This window comes from Hakea prostrata, chromosome 4, assembly GCF_041222555.1.
Source record: "Hakea prostrata isolate BN-2017 chromosome 4, UWA_Hpros_2, whole genome shotgun sequence".
Taxonomy (NCBI): Eukaryota; Viridiplantae; Streptophyta; class Magnoliopsida; order Proteales; family Proteaceae; genus Hakea; species Hakea prostrata.
Window position 1 is genome coordinate 40,746,367 of NC_142603.1, and position 11,683 is coordinate 40,758,049.

The window sequence follows — 11,683 nt, forward strand, 5'->3', positions numbered from 1 at the left end:
TTTCTTTCTTTAATTAAATCCAAGATAAGAGATAAGATATTGAGGTATGCAAGGACTCTTTTCCATTTGGACTCTCTCAATAATATCTCTGTAGATTTGATTTAAAATCTCAGTCGTAGATCAAATTTGCCGTCTTTATCTCTTCAATATTTCGGAGTTGGCCCATAATCACACATCTCTAGCCCATCATGCTCCAGATCAGGCCCATTTTCGCATTTGAGAATTTGAATAGACTTCTTGACGTGTAAAATAGCATGATTCAAGCCCAAAACTCCAAGTATTAGCTTAAATCTTGAAAAGTCCTAAAATCTGCAAAAACAACATAAAACCCAAGGTAACTCCACTCTAAGTGTATAAAATGCATGTTGTATGCCCTAAGATTTCACACATAAATGTGCTCATCAGATTCCCCCACACTTAGATTAAGCTTGTCCTCAAGCAAAAATTAAAGAAAATTCAAATGCAAGTAAGAAACTAGTGCAACAAAATAAATCCCAACTCACTTTCGTAGAAATCACGGTTACACTTAGCATGTGCAACAAGCCTTTAAACCACTAGGTTACCCCTAGAGGACGAGTTTTGTCTCGTGGATGTTTGCAGTGAATATACATCCAAAATTCCAATTCAGCTCAAAATAAAACATTGCAAATTCCAACTCTTACAATTGGTAAGTACTCATACAAGATCAATAGCTATGACAATTTTTCTCACCATTGATTTGAGATCCCCCACACTTGAACTTTATTACCCCATATTGATTCTTGAGACTTAGCATATATCTCAATCAAGGACTCACCTTATATCTTTCAAGTACACCTCTCCTTTAAGCAAAACCACTCATAAAGTAAGGGGACTAAGGACTAAGGTTTTGAAGTATTTTTGACCAAACAATTTTACCAAGGCATTGATGACACTTGTAAATATTTCTCTTTTTTTTCTTTTGAGTAGCGAACTCTACATTACTCCACTACGGTTGGCTTGAATGACATGGTGGAGCAGACACCAGAAACCCAAGTTACTTTGTAGCTTTGCTTTGCATATGCCCACATAGACAAGGATGCGAGAGTTCTTTTCAATAATCTCCTTCCTAAAAGTTTCGATCAAGTCACCTCGATTCCCCGAGTCGGAGTGCCTGTCTAGTTCAAAGGAATTCAACTTTTACTTTCTACTCTTTTTTTTTTTTTTTTTTTTTCTTGCGCCCTACACAAAATTGATCTCAACTTCTAGCCAAAGAAACAAGGACCCACAAAACTCATAGATGGTTCAACGCCTTAAGTTAAGGGCCTTTTATTTTTCTAAGGAAAGTCTCATCTCAACATATATACAAGTTACCTTCCTCTCAACAGGGTTTTTATGTGTTCATGATGGGTACCAAAATCACTCTCATTTCACACATCATAGCAATTGAAAGAATATGTATAATAACCAAAAGTCAAAGTTAAAATCTACAACGTAGCTATACCCCCCCCCCCCCACACTTAAGTAATGCAATGTCCTCAATGCATGTATGCTAAACAAAGAAGACAAATGAGGGGTATACCTTTCAGTCAAGATGTGCTTATCATGGGAAGCTTTAAGTCTTATCTTCAATATCAATGTACGATGGGGAAGGCATTCCAAATAAGAAAAACCGTGAATCGAAAAATCATCTCTAAAGATCTCAAGAAAAACATTCACAATGTTAAAAAAAAATCTCATCATACGTTGAGGTTCTCTAGAAGGTTTTGCATCTTTCATAAGATGAATATGATGTTGTTCAATGGAAGAGCATAGACCTTTGATATGAGTGACAAACCAACCCAATGCTTCTCTATTATCATTCAACAAGTGTGATCAACTCTTCTCGCTTTGTCGAAGTTAAATCGAGACAACAATAACAGGAAGATGATTATCTTGTCTCAGGAAAGCATACTTTAAATTAGAAGGCAACTCTTTCAATTTTAGCTTGGGGGGTTCAATTATTGAGGGCTTGAGAATGGAGATGGAGATGGATAGAGGATTAATAGGCTCCAAAGGTGTGTGAAAATTTAAGACTTCGGAAAAGAAAGTTTCACTATCATCATCCAACATATCCATACATTCTTGAAATTTAGAATCAAAATCAATCTCAAAGTTGGTAATCACATCATTAGGAAAATCAAAAGATTCCTCAAGCATATTGATCTCTTCTTCTATTTGTGGTTGTTTCCCTATCCTGAACATATTAAACTCTACAGTTTGATTTCCAAAAGATAATCGTAAGAGGCCATTTCGACAATTGATTAATGCATTACTAGTAGCCAAAAATGGTCTTCCTAAAATTATTGGGATTTCATCCTTGATTGAAAAAGGTTTAGTATCTAGCACAATGAAATCAACTGAAAAATAAATTCTCCCACTTTCGGAAGAAACATCTTCAACCATCCCTTTAGGAATCTTAACTGACCTATCTGCCAACTAAAGAGTAGTTCTAGTTGCTTTCAATTCTCCCAATCCTAGTTGCTTATAAACATGGTAAGGCAACAGATTTACACTTGCACCAAGATCAAGTAAAGCATGTTCAATGTGTGTATTGCCTATGACACAAGCTATGGTGGGGCTCCCTGGATCCTTATACTTGGTTGCTATAGGTTGAGTAATTATGGAACTAATGTTACCTGCCAAGAACGCCTTTTTGGGAATGCTAGTGATTCTTTTATAAGTGCATAAATCTCTCAACACTTTTGCATAGGCGGGGATCTGAGATATGGCATCCAAAAGAGGGATATTCACTTCTATCTTTTTGAAGACATCAAAAATTTTCTCTATAGTTGTAGTCTTCTTATTTACTAGACGACTAGGATAATGAGCCTTAGGAACATAAGGACTCTCATTTGAAATTTGCTCTTTTCTCATAGTTTCTGATAGTGGTTCACCAAACTTAGGTACTGCTAAAGCAACTAGCTCATCCTCAACTTCTATGGGTTTCTCAGACAAACCCTCATTAAGAGATACTTGAACATTCTCCTCATCACAGTGGTCACTAATCTCGCTCTTTTCATTAATATGTGACTCACCTGTTAAATACCCTTTCCCACTTCTCAATGCAGACACAGAATTAATTGAAGCTAAAGAAGAATGGGAGGATTCAACTTGGTTGACTTGATTTTGTGGTCTTTGTTGAATCGAATCCTATGATTTAACTCGGAGTTGGCTAGGCATTTTACCTTTTTCTCGCTCAGATAAAGCACTTGCAAGAGTGGAAATTTGTTTTTCCATATTATGCATAGAAGTCATGAAGGTACTGGAAAGTACTTCCATATTCTTCTCTAAGGAAGAGAGACGAAAAAACTCTGGATTGATACCTCTGTTGAAACCTGGTGATGATTGATTTTGTGCAATGTGAGGCATATAAGGCACAATAGGTGGATTGACAGGCCTAGTTAAATTGGCATTCTGGAAATTTGGGGCTTGAGGGAACTGGACATTTGGATAATGAGAAAATTGGGCATTTTGCTTTTGAGGGGCACCAAATTGATTTTGTGTGGAATAATTGCTTAATCCATTTTGGTTTTGCCCTTGAGACCATGAAAAGTTAGGATGATTCTTCCACCCAGGATTGTACGTGTTACTGTACGGGTTTGGAAACATCGCATTGACATTCTCATGTTGGCCTCCAGAATAGCTAGGACATTCCTCAATTACATGTGTAGGAGACTGACACCATGCACACATAGCAATAGATTTGTCAATAAAATGTGCTTGACTTGGTGGTGCAGCTTTAACTACCAAAGTCTCTAACTTTTTCAAAATGTTATCTATTTGTACTTCCTTATGAACTTGGCTATCAACAAAATATCCCCTACTAGTCCTTTCAGACTCTTGGGTTGACTCCCATTCTCTAGTTCTATCAACTAGGTCTAAAAGAAAATTCCAAGCTTCGGAATCATCAGTGAATGATGTAAATCCTGTGGGGCACATTGATTCCAAAAGTTGCTTTGTTTGGTAATCGATACCCTCATAAATTATTTGGCATAAATGCCATAATTCTATACCATGGTAGGGGCATTCTTGGAGAAGGCTTTGAAACCTCTCCATTACCTTAGCAAAAGACTCATTGGGTTTCTGACGAAATTGAAGAATATCATTTCTTATTTTGTTCGTCTTAGAGAAAGGAAAGAATTTCTTCAAGAATAGGACAGTAAATTGTTCCCATGTGATAATGCTATCCCTAGGTAAGCTATAAAGCCACTTTTTTGCTTGGTCTTTTAATGCAAAGGTAATAAATCGTAGTCTTATGGCATCATCAGTAAGTTGTTGTACCTTCATAAGGACACAAACCTCCTCAAACTCCCTAAGGAACAAATATGCATCTTCATCAGGTAGCCCATGAAATTGGGGTAACATAGATAGATAATGAGATTTGAGCTCAAAATTATTACCCCTCACTTCAGGTAAACGTATACAGGAAGGTTGTGCAGATCGGGTAGGATAAAATCTATCCCTAAGACTCTTAGGTGGAGGTGGTGGAGGTGGTGGAGGTAGACCTTCCATGGTCAAGTTAGACACTCGGACAATTCTATTTGTAGAATCACGAGTCCAGACACACATGCACTAACTCCCTAATGCAATTAATGGCTCTTCTGAGAGAATGAGATTTTTTTATTTTTTTTTTTATAAAAATAAATTAACTAAAGAATAAAACAAAAAAAAATAACAAAAACAAAAGGAAAGTAGTGAATTTCCCACCACAAAGATTGAAACAATGATTCCAAAGCTGTAAGGTTGTCGTATAGCTGAGCGCTTATAGGTTTGACAGCAAGGGAATCCGTATAGTCTTCGGAGCCACCTACAATCGAATCCTGGGGATTCTGCAGTAGAGTGGGGACTACTATACGTTTTTGTTTCTACTCAATTTAAGAATAATATCTTTGAATTTTATTTTTTTTTATTTTTAAATCACTTCGATTTACCTAAGAATGAGAAAAACAAAGTGGACTAATACCTCCCCGCAAGAACGGCGCCAAAAACTTGTTTGTGAAATTTAAAAGTAACCGCAAGCGCACGGTATCGTGTAGCTAACGGGTCGATCTCAGGGAGATATGCCACTTAGAATTTGAACTTCTTAATAGTAATGCGAGAGTGGAATGATTCAATTTTTTTTTGTTAACTAATTAACTAAACTAAACGATCCTAATCTATATATCTAATGCAATCGAATTGAAACGAAAAATAAATTAAACACAATCAATGCATAAATAAAAGACAGGAAAAAAAATGCGAACAATAACAAAGCAATAAACAAAGAAATAAACAAAGCAATAAAAGGAAAAGGAAATAGTTAAAATGCAAATGCAACACCACCCGTCACCAGAAGCAGAGGCACGACTGTAGGCTTGCTCCGGTTATGTGGTCCGAGATAATGAATGAATAGGCAGAAAGTAAATAATAGAAAGTAAATAACAAAGCAATAAACAAAGCAATAAAAAGAAAAGGAAATAGCTAAAATGCAGATGCATCACCACCCGTCACCAGAAGCAGAGGCACGACTGTAGGCTTGCTCCGGTTATGTGGTCCGAGATAATGAATGAATAGGCAGAAAGTAAATAACAGAAAGTAAATAACAAAGCAATAAACAAAGCAATAAAAAGAAAAGGAAATAGCTAAAATGCAGATGCAACACCACCCGTCACCGTAGCGGGAGGCACGACCGTAGGCTTGCTCCGGTTATGTGGTCCGAAATAATGAATGAATAGGCAGAAAGTAAATAACAGAAAGTAAATAACAAAGCAATTAAAGGAAAATGAAGCCTTAACCAAAGAGAGGCACGACTGTAGGCATCTCTGATCAATGATCCAGGGGAAGGGAGAACAATAAATAATGCTGAAAGTAAATCCTAAATTAAGAATATGGAGGGGTAGATAGAAGCGGAATGGAGGGAGGAGAGAAGATTAATAAAAAAAAATTACTTACTTGCATATTGAACAAAGGATTCGAATCTCAACCAACCCTAACAACCAGATCTAGATCTAGAATGATCTAAATCTGCAATTGCTAGACCCAGAGAAAAACGAATCTAAAAACTTGAAACTTGAACTTGAATTGCATTACATAAAAATTAAATCTAAACATTGAATCTAGAAATTTAAAATCTCACAACTGCAAGCAAAGAAAACTAGAGAAAGCCTAAATAAACTGAAGAGAGAAGAAATAATGCTTCTACTAAGCTCTAAGACACGTCCTCCTTTGATGGAATATGATCTCCTTTTATAGAGTTTACATGAGATATGAAGCACGGCTGAATTTGAATAAAACTCAGGGTTTCTATCTGACTCAGTCAATTAGGGTTTTGACGTAGTAATCGCGCCAAATTAGAGAAATCAGATGCATAATTCCACCGTTGGATTTGAGGTTTAAGTAGTCGTGAAGCTCTCCTCCAAAAATCAGCACGATCGGACATCGGATGACCATTCGATGAAGGGTTTGATCGAAACTGGACAGAGGCATTCAAAAACGGGATTTTTCCTCTTTTTCTTTTTGAATATAATTCTTTTTCCTCTTTTTCTTTCTTTAATTAAATCCAAGATAAGAGATAAGATATTGAGGTATGCAAGGACTCTTTTCCATTTGGACTCTCTCAATAATATCTCTGTAGATTTGATTTAAAATCTCAGTCGTAGATCAAATTTGCCGTCTTTATCTCTTCAATATTTCGGAGTTGGCCCATAATCACACATCTCTAGCCCATCATGCTCCAGATCAGGCCCATTTTCGCATTTTCGCATTTGAATGGACTTCTTGACTTGTAAAATAGCATGATTCAAGCCCAAAACTCCAAGTATTAGCTTAAATCTTGAAAAGTCCTAAAATCTGCAAAAACAACATAAAACCCAAGGTAACTCCACTCTAAGTGTATAAAATGCATGTTGTATGCCCTAAGATTTCACACATAAATGTGCTCATCACAAATTCTCCATTAAAAGAATCTAAATCCATGGACTCATGATATGGATCATGGACTTCAATCTGGATAGTCCACAACTTATTCCGATTGACCTTCGGGTTATCGGACCTGCAATACAGATTTCGGGTTAGAAATATGGGGGTTGCTACACCATTCATCTTGAGTGACAAAAAGTTTTAACCTTTAACTTAGCAAATGTGGACATTGAAATTAATAAAGCAAATTAAAAATATACCTCCTAGATATGCAAACAGTTACATTTACATCTCTTGAAATCTATTATAGAGTTTTTTTCATGCTGCTCACTTAAGTTGGGCCAAAACTCTTGACTGCCCACTTAAGTGGCAAAAATTACAAGGTACCCAAATTGGCATTTTTCAAAATTTACAAGTTACCCATAGTTACTTTTATATTAACTTTGAAACTAAAATGACTATTTTGCCCATGGGGTGAAAGGAACTATAATTTCTTTCTTTCTTTTTTTAATTTTATTTTAAATCTCACTTAATGTTTACAAATTTATGACAAAAACTCCTTTTTCACTCGATTCACCTGAATAATTTATGTTCAAAATCAGCAACGAGAACAAAGGCCATTTACATCTTGTGGTCTCTTAACCCTATTAGGTGGCGGTAGGATTTGGAAATCCATCGTGTTCAGAGATGATTTATTTGACAAAATGATCTTGAAACAATTAGGTAGACCCACCATTTTTTCCAACTTCTTGATTGACCTATCACATGCCATCTAGACTAAAACTCTCTTGGGGTTACCTAATTCACTGAAACTCCATTAATACGCTTTTAAAGTTTCTGATGTTCGCATTTTGATGAAACTAGAATTTCGTATTCAGAAAGATATTCAAGTCATACAGTTTTATAGAAACTAGTAAACGCACTAATTGCTAACACTGAGTTGGCTGCTGAGTCAAGGTGGGTAACTACTGAGTTGACTCCCGAGTCAAGATGGGTAACTACTGAGTTATGAGTTTCTGAGTCACAGATTCTCTTACACACCCCCTCAAGCGTAACGGATCAATCACCGTGAGCTTGTCACGAAGAAAAGTAAACCTGGCACGAGGAAGTCCCTTAGTGAGAAGATCTGCCAACTGATCAATAGTAGAAATGTATCGGACGATAAGCTGGCGAGAAGAAACGAGATCACGAACAAAATGAAAATCGATCTCCACATGCTTAGTACGAGCATGAAAGATAGGATTAGAGGTCATGTAAGTGGCTCCAATATTATCACACCAAACTTGAGGAGCAGATGGAAGAAACGCTCCAATCTCACCAAGTAAGGAACGAATCCAAATCAACTCAGTAGACACAGATGCTATGGCACGATATTCAGCTTCAGTAGAAGATCTACAAACTGTGCGTTGTTTCCGGGAGGACCAGGAAATAAGATGAGAGCCAAGAAAAACAGAAAATCCCGTGGTAGACCGCCGATCATCAGGACACCCCGCCCAATCGGCATCAGAATATGCAGATAAAGACATAGAAGATTTCTGAGAAAAAAAGATCCCCATAGTAGAAGTACCACTAAGATAACGAAGAATCCGCTTTACGGCACTCCAATGAGTATCCGTGGGAGCATGCATAAATTGAGCCACGCGATTGACCGCAAAACCAATATCCGGACGGGTATTAGCAAGATATTGTAATGACCCAACCGTATGACGATACTCAGTCCCATCAGATAATAATGTCCCATCACTTAAAGAAAGGCTAACACCTGATGCAATAGGAGTAGAGACTGACTTGGCCAAACCCATGCATCAGGTGGGAGAAATTGTGCTCTCCACAAAGGAAAATTGGAATCATTCAGCTTAATCGGAAGCGCCGATGACAAATTCGGTAACAAAACCAATTGCGAAGACGCCGGAAGCATATCAGGCGACGAAGACATCACGGAGATGATAAAACCAACCAAGATCGAAAAGAAAAAGAAAAGGGCAGAGGCCCTGTTATGAACCTGATACCATGATGAAACTAGAATTTCGTATTCAGAAAGATATTCAAGTCATACAGTTTTATAGAAACTAGTAAACGCACTAATTGCTAACACTGAGTTGGCTGCTGAGTCAAGGTGGGTAACTACTGAGTTGACTCCCGAGTCAAGATGGGTAACTACTGAGTTATGAGTTTCTGAGTCACAGATTCTCTTACACATTTCCGTAGACGATCAGACCACTTAAGAGAATACCTTACTTAACCACTCTGAGGAACTGTCTTTACAAAAATCTCTTTACCGGTCCTTTTTCTTGTATTTTTTTGGGGTATTGTCTTTCTAATTTTTCGCGTTGGCTTGTGACAATGAGGGAGATGAGGAGAAGCCATCTTAAAGTGTGGGATTTTAGACATTGTTCTTGTAGTTTTGATTTCTTTAGTGTTGGTTCCTCTAATGTCACAGACAAACTCAGAGCATGTTGCAATGATAATGGCTTTGAAAAAGAGTTTTAACTCGCCAAAGTCCCTTTGGGTGGACTGACCAAGATCCTTGTATTACATGGGAACATATCCAATGCTCGACTGGGAGGATAACTCTCATTCAGATTGGAAATTTGGGTCTTTCAGGTACTATTCCTGCTAATCTAAAAAAGCTTGAGGCACTGGAATGACTGGAGGTGATGAACAGGTAGTGTAATTACCCCTCTACTCCTAAACTGAAACGCAAATTGCATATCCGAGTACCCAAGGCTCTAGTCAGAAACTATGGGGTACCCGAGGCTCTAGTCAGAAACTATGGGCCATCCGAATTGAAATCCATTTTTCGGCCCTAGAGTTCACGGATCAGAATGAAGTTGGTGAAGAACCTGCCTTAATTGGAACCAAAAGAAGATCTAGTTAGAACTTTGATGGTTTCTGCAGGTAAATATCTAGTGCAAGAAAGGTCTAATTGGAAGATATCCATGAGCGAGGTAAGAGCCATCTACTTGTTGGTTAAGGTTGTAATTGAGCTAGCGATCAACCGGAGACCAAAACTCCCAAGTAATGAAAAGTACTAGGGCCGGTTATTAAGGCGGTTAATTGACCAGGTGACCAGCACCCCTAGCTGTCAATTGGCAGTTTGAGTAGGAAATGTCTGTTTTACCCCCCAACACCCTATTTAAAGCCTTCTGCGACCTAATTTGGTATTATTTTATTCTTGAAGACTATTGTGGATTGAGAGGAACCAAAGAACACGTGGTTAGTGTAAGGGAGCCTCTTTTTGCGAAGAATCTTTTAAATTTTCCTTGACTTTCGGATCCTAAGTGAAGGTAAGTTTAACCACTCTCTTAATCTAATGAACACCTTTTAAAAAGTAATTATTTTTATTTTAGTTTTGTTGTGGTCGATTGGATTAATATACCTCTTTTCCATCGATGATCTCGATTAGATCGTGCCAAGAGGAATGGATTTTATATCTGATTTAGTGGCGGATCTTATCAAAGAAGATGTAGATCTAGAGTTTTCCAACTATGATCCGTAGTTTTGAGTGGCTTCTCTAGTGTTCTAAGGATGTGATTTCGACTTAGATTACCCCAAATAAAGATTGAATATGGGTGATCAAAAGTCTAAATTTCGGACTTCGAATTATGCCCGAGACTTGGATGGTCGCTTGAGGAGGTCTCTTAGAGCAACCGGCTTAACCGACCAGTTGGCTTTCCAGAAGCCTGTTTTGTGTTGTTTTTGCTCTGTCTGATTCCTAAACTCTAATGAAGTAGGTGGTTGAGGGGACTTATCACGTTTACCAATTTTCCGTCTAAGTCAAGTAAGGACGCAGTCGTATATATATCTAGAATGTGTGATATACTGATTTGGTTTCTTTTCTTAGCATATCAATGATTTTCTATCTTGCTGTGATTATTTGTATTCATGCTTACTGGTTAATTATGAATCATGATTGATGTTTATCATTTTATGCTTCCTATTGTATTATGGAATGTGGTTGTTTGGGGCGATTATGACTTGGGGAATATCCAGTTGTGTATTCTTAGCTTGGAACATCAGGGGCGGTGGTATGGGACACTGACTCCAGTGCTCTCGACACTTTTCATAGTTGTTGTACTTCATAACTTAGGTGTCTGGATTCATTGTTAGGTTAGCCTCACATGTTACTACCCTTTTGGCAGGGGTATTGAAGCCAAGTGGCCTGTGATGGTAGTGGTAGGGTCCTGTGGTGTCCAAAAGACAGTTTGAGTGTCGTGAGAAGACACGGACCCATTGTCATCATGCAATGGTAGGGTTGCATATGTTAGAGTTAGGCTCATGGGCATCCAAAAGATGGCTTGGGTGTCGTGAGGAGACATGAGAGGCTTCCGTCCCAACAATATCTGATGATTATAGGGTTAAGAAATGTTGTCCAAAAGATGGCTTGGATGTCATGAGGATTAGCATTTCTAGGTGGAAAGGATATTAGACTAAAAAGGCACTAGGCATGAGGAAAGGTATTTAGACCATATGTAGTGTGTTTGTCACATCCCTCCTAGCCAGTTTTGGACATACTCGAATACCCGTGGGGGTGATGCACTACAGGATCTTGGTTCACGGCCAATCCATAATCACACAATACAATATAGCATAATCCAAAGAGAAAAGGAATAAAAATGTATCAATTCTCAAAATTATTGCAATTATTTGAAATGATAAACAAAGTTATAATCAGAGTTCAAGGAAAAGTTAATGTCAAACAGCAAAAGTCTCAAAATTATCAAGAACTGTTTAAGAAAATTTTGTTATAATCCTTAGATTTTCAAAAGAGAGTTATGCAATCTCA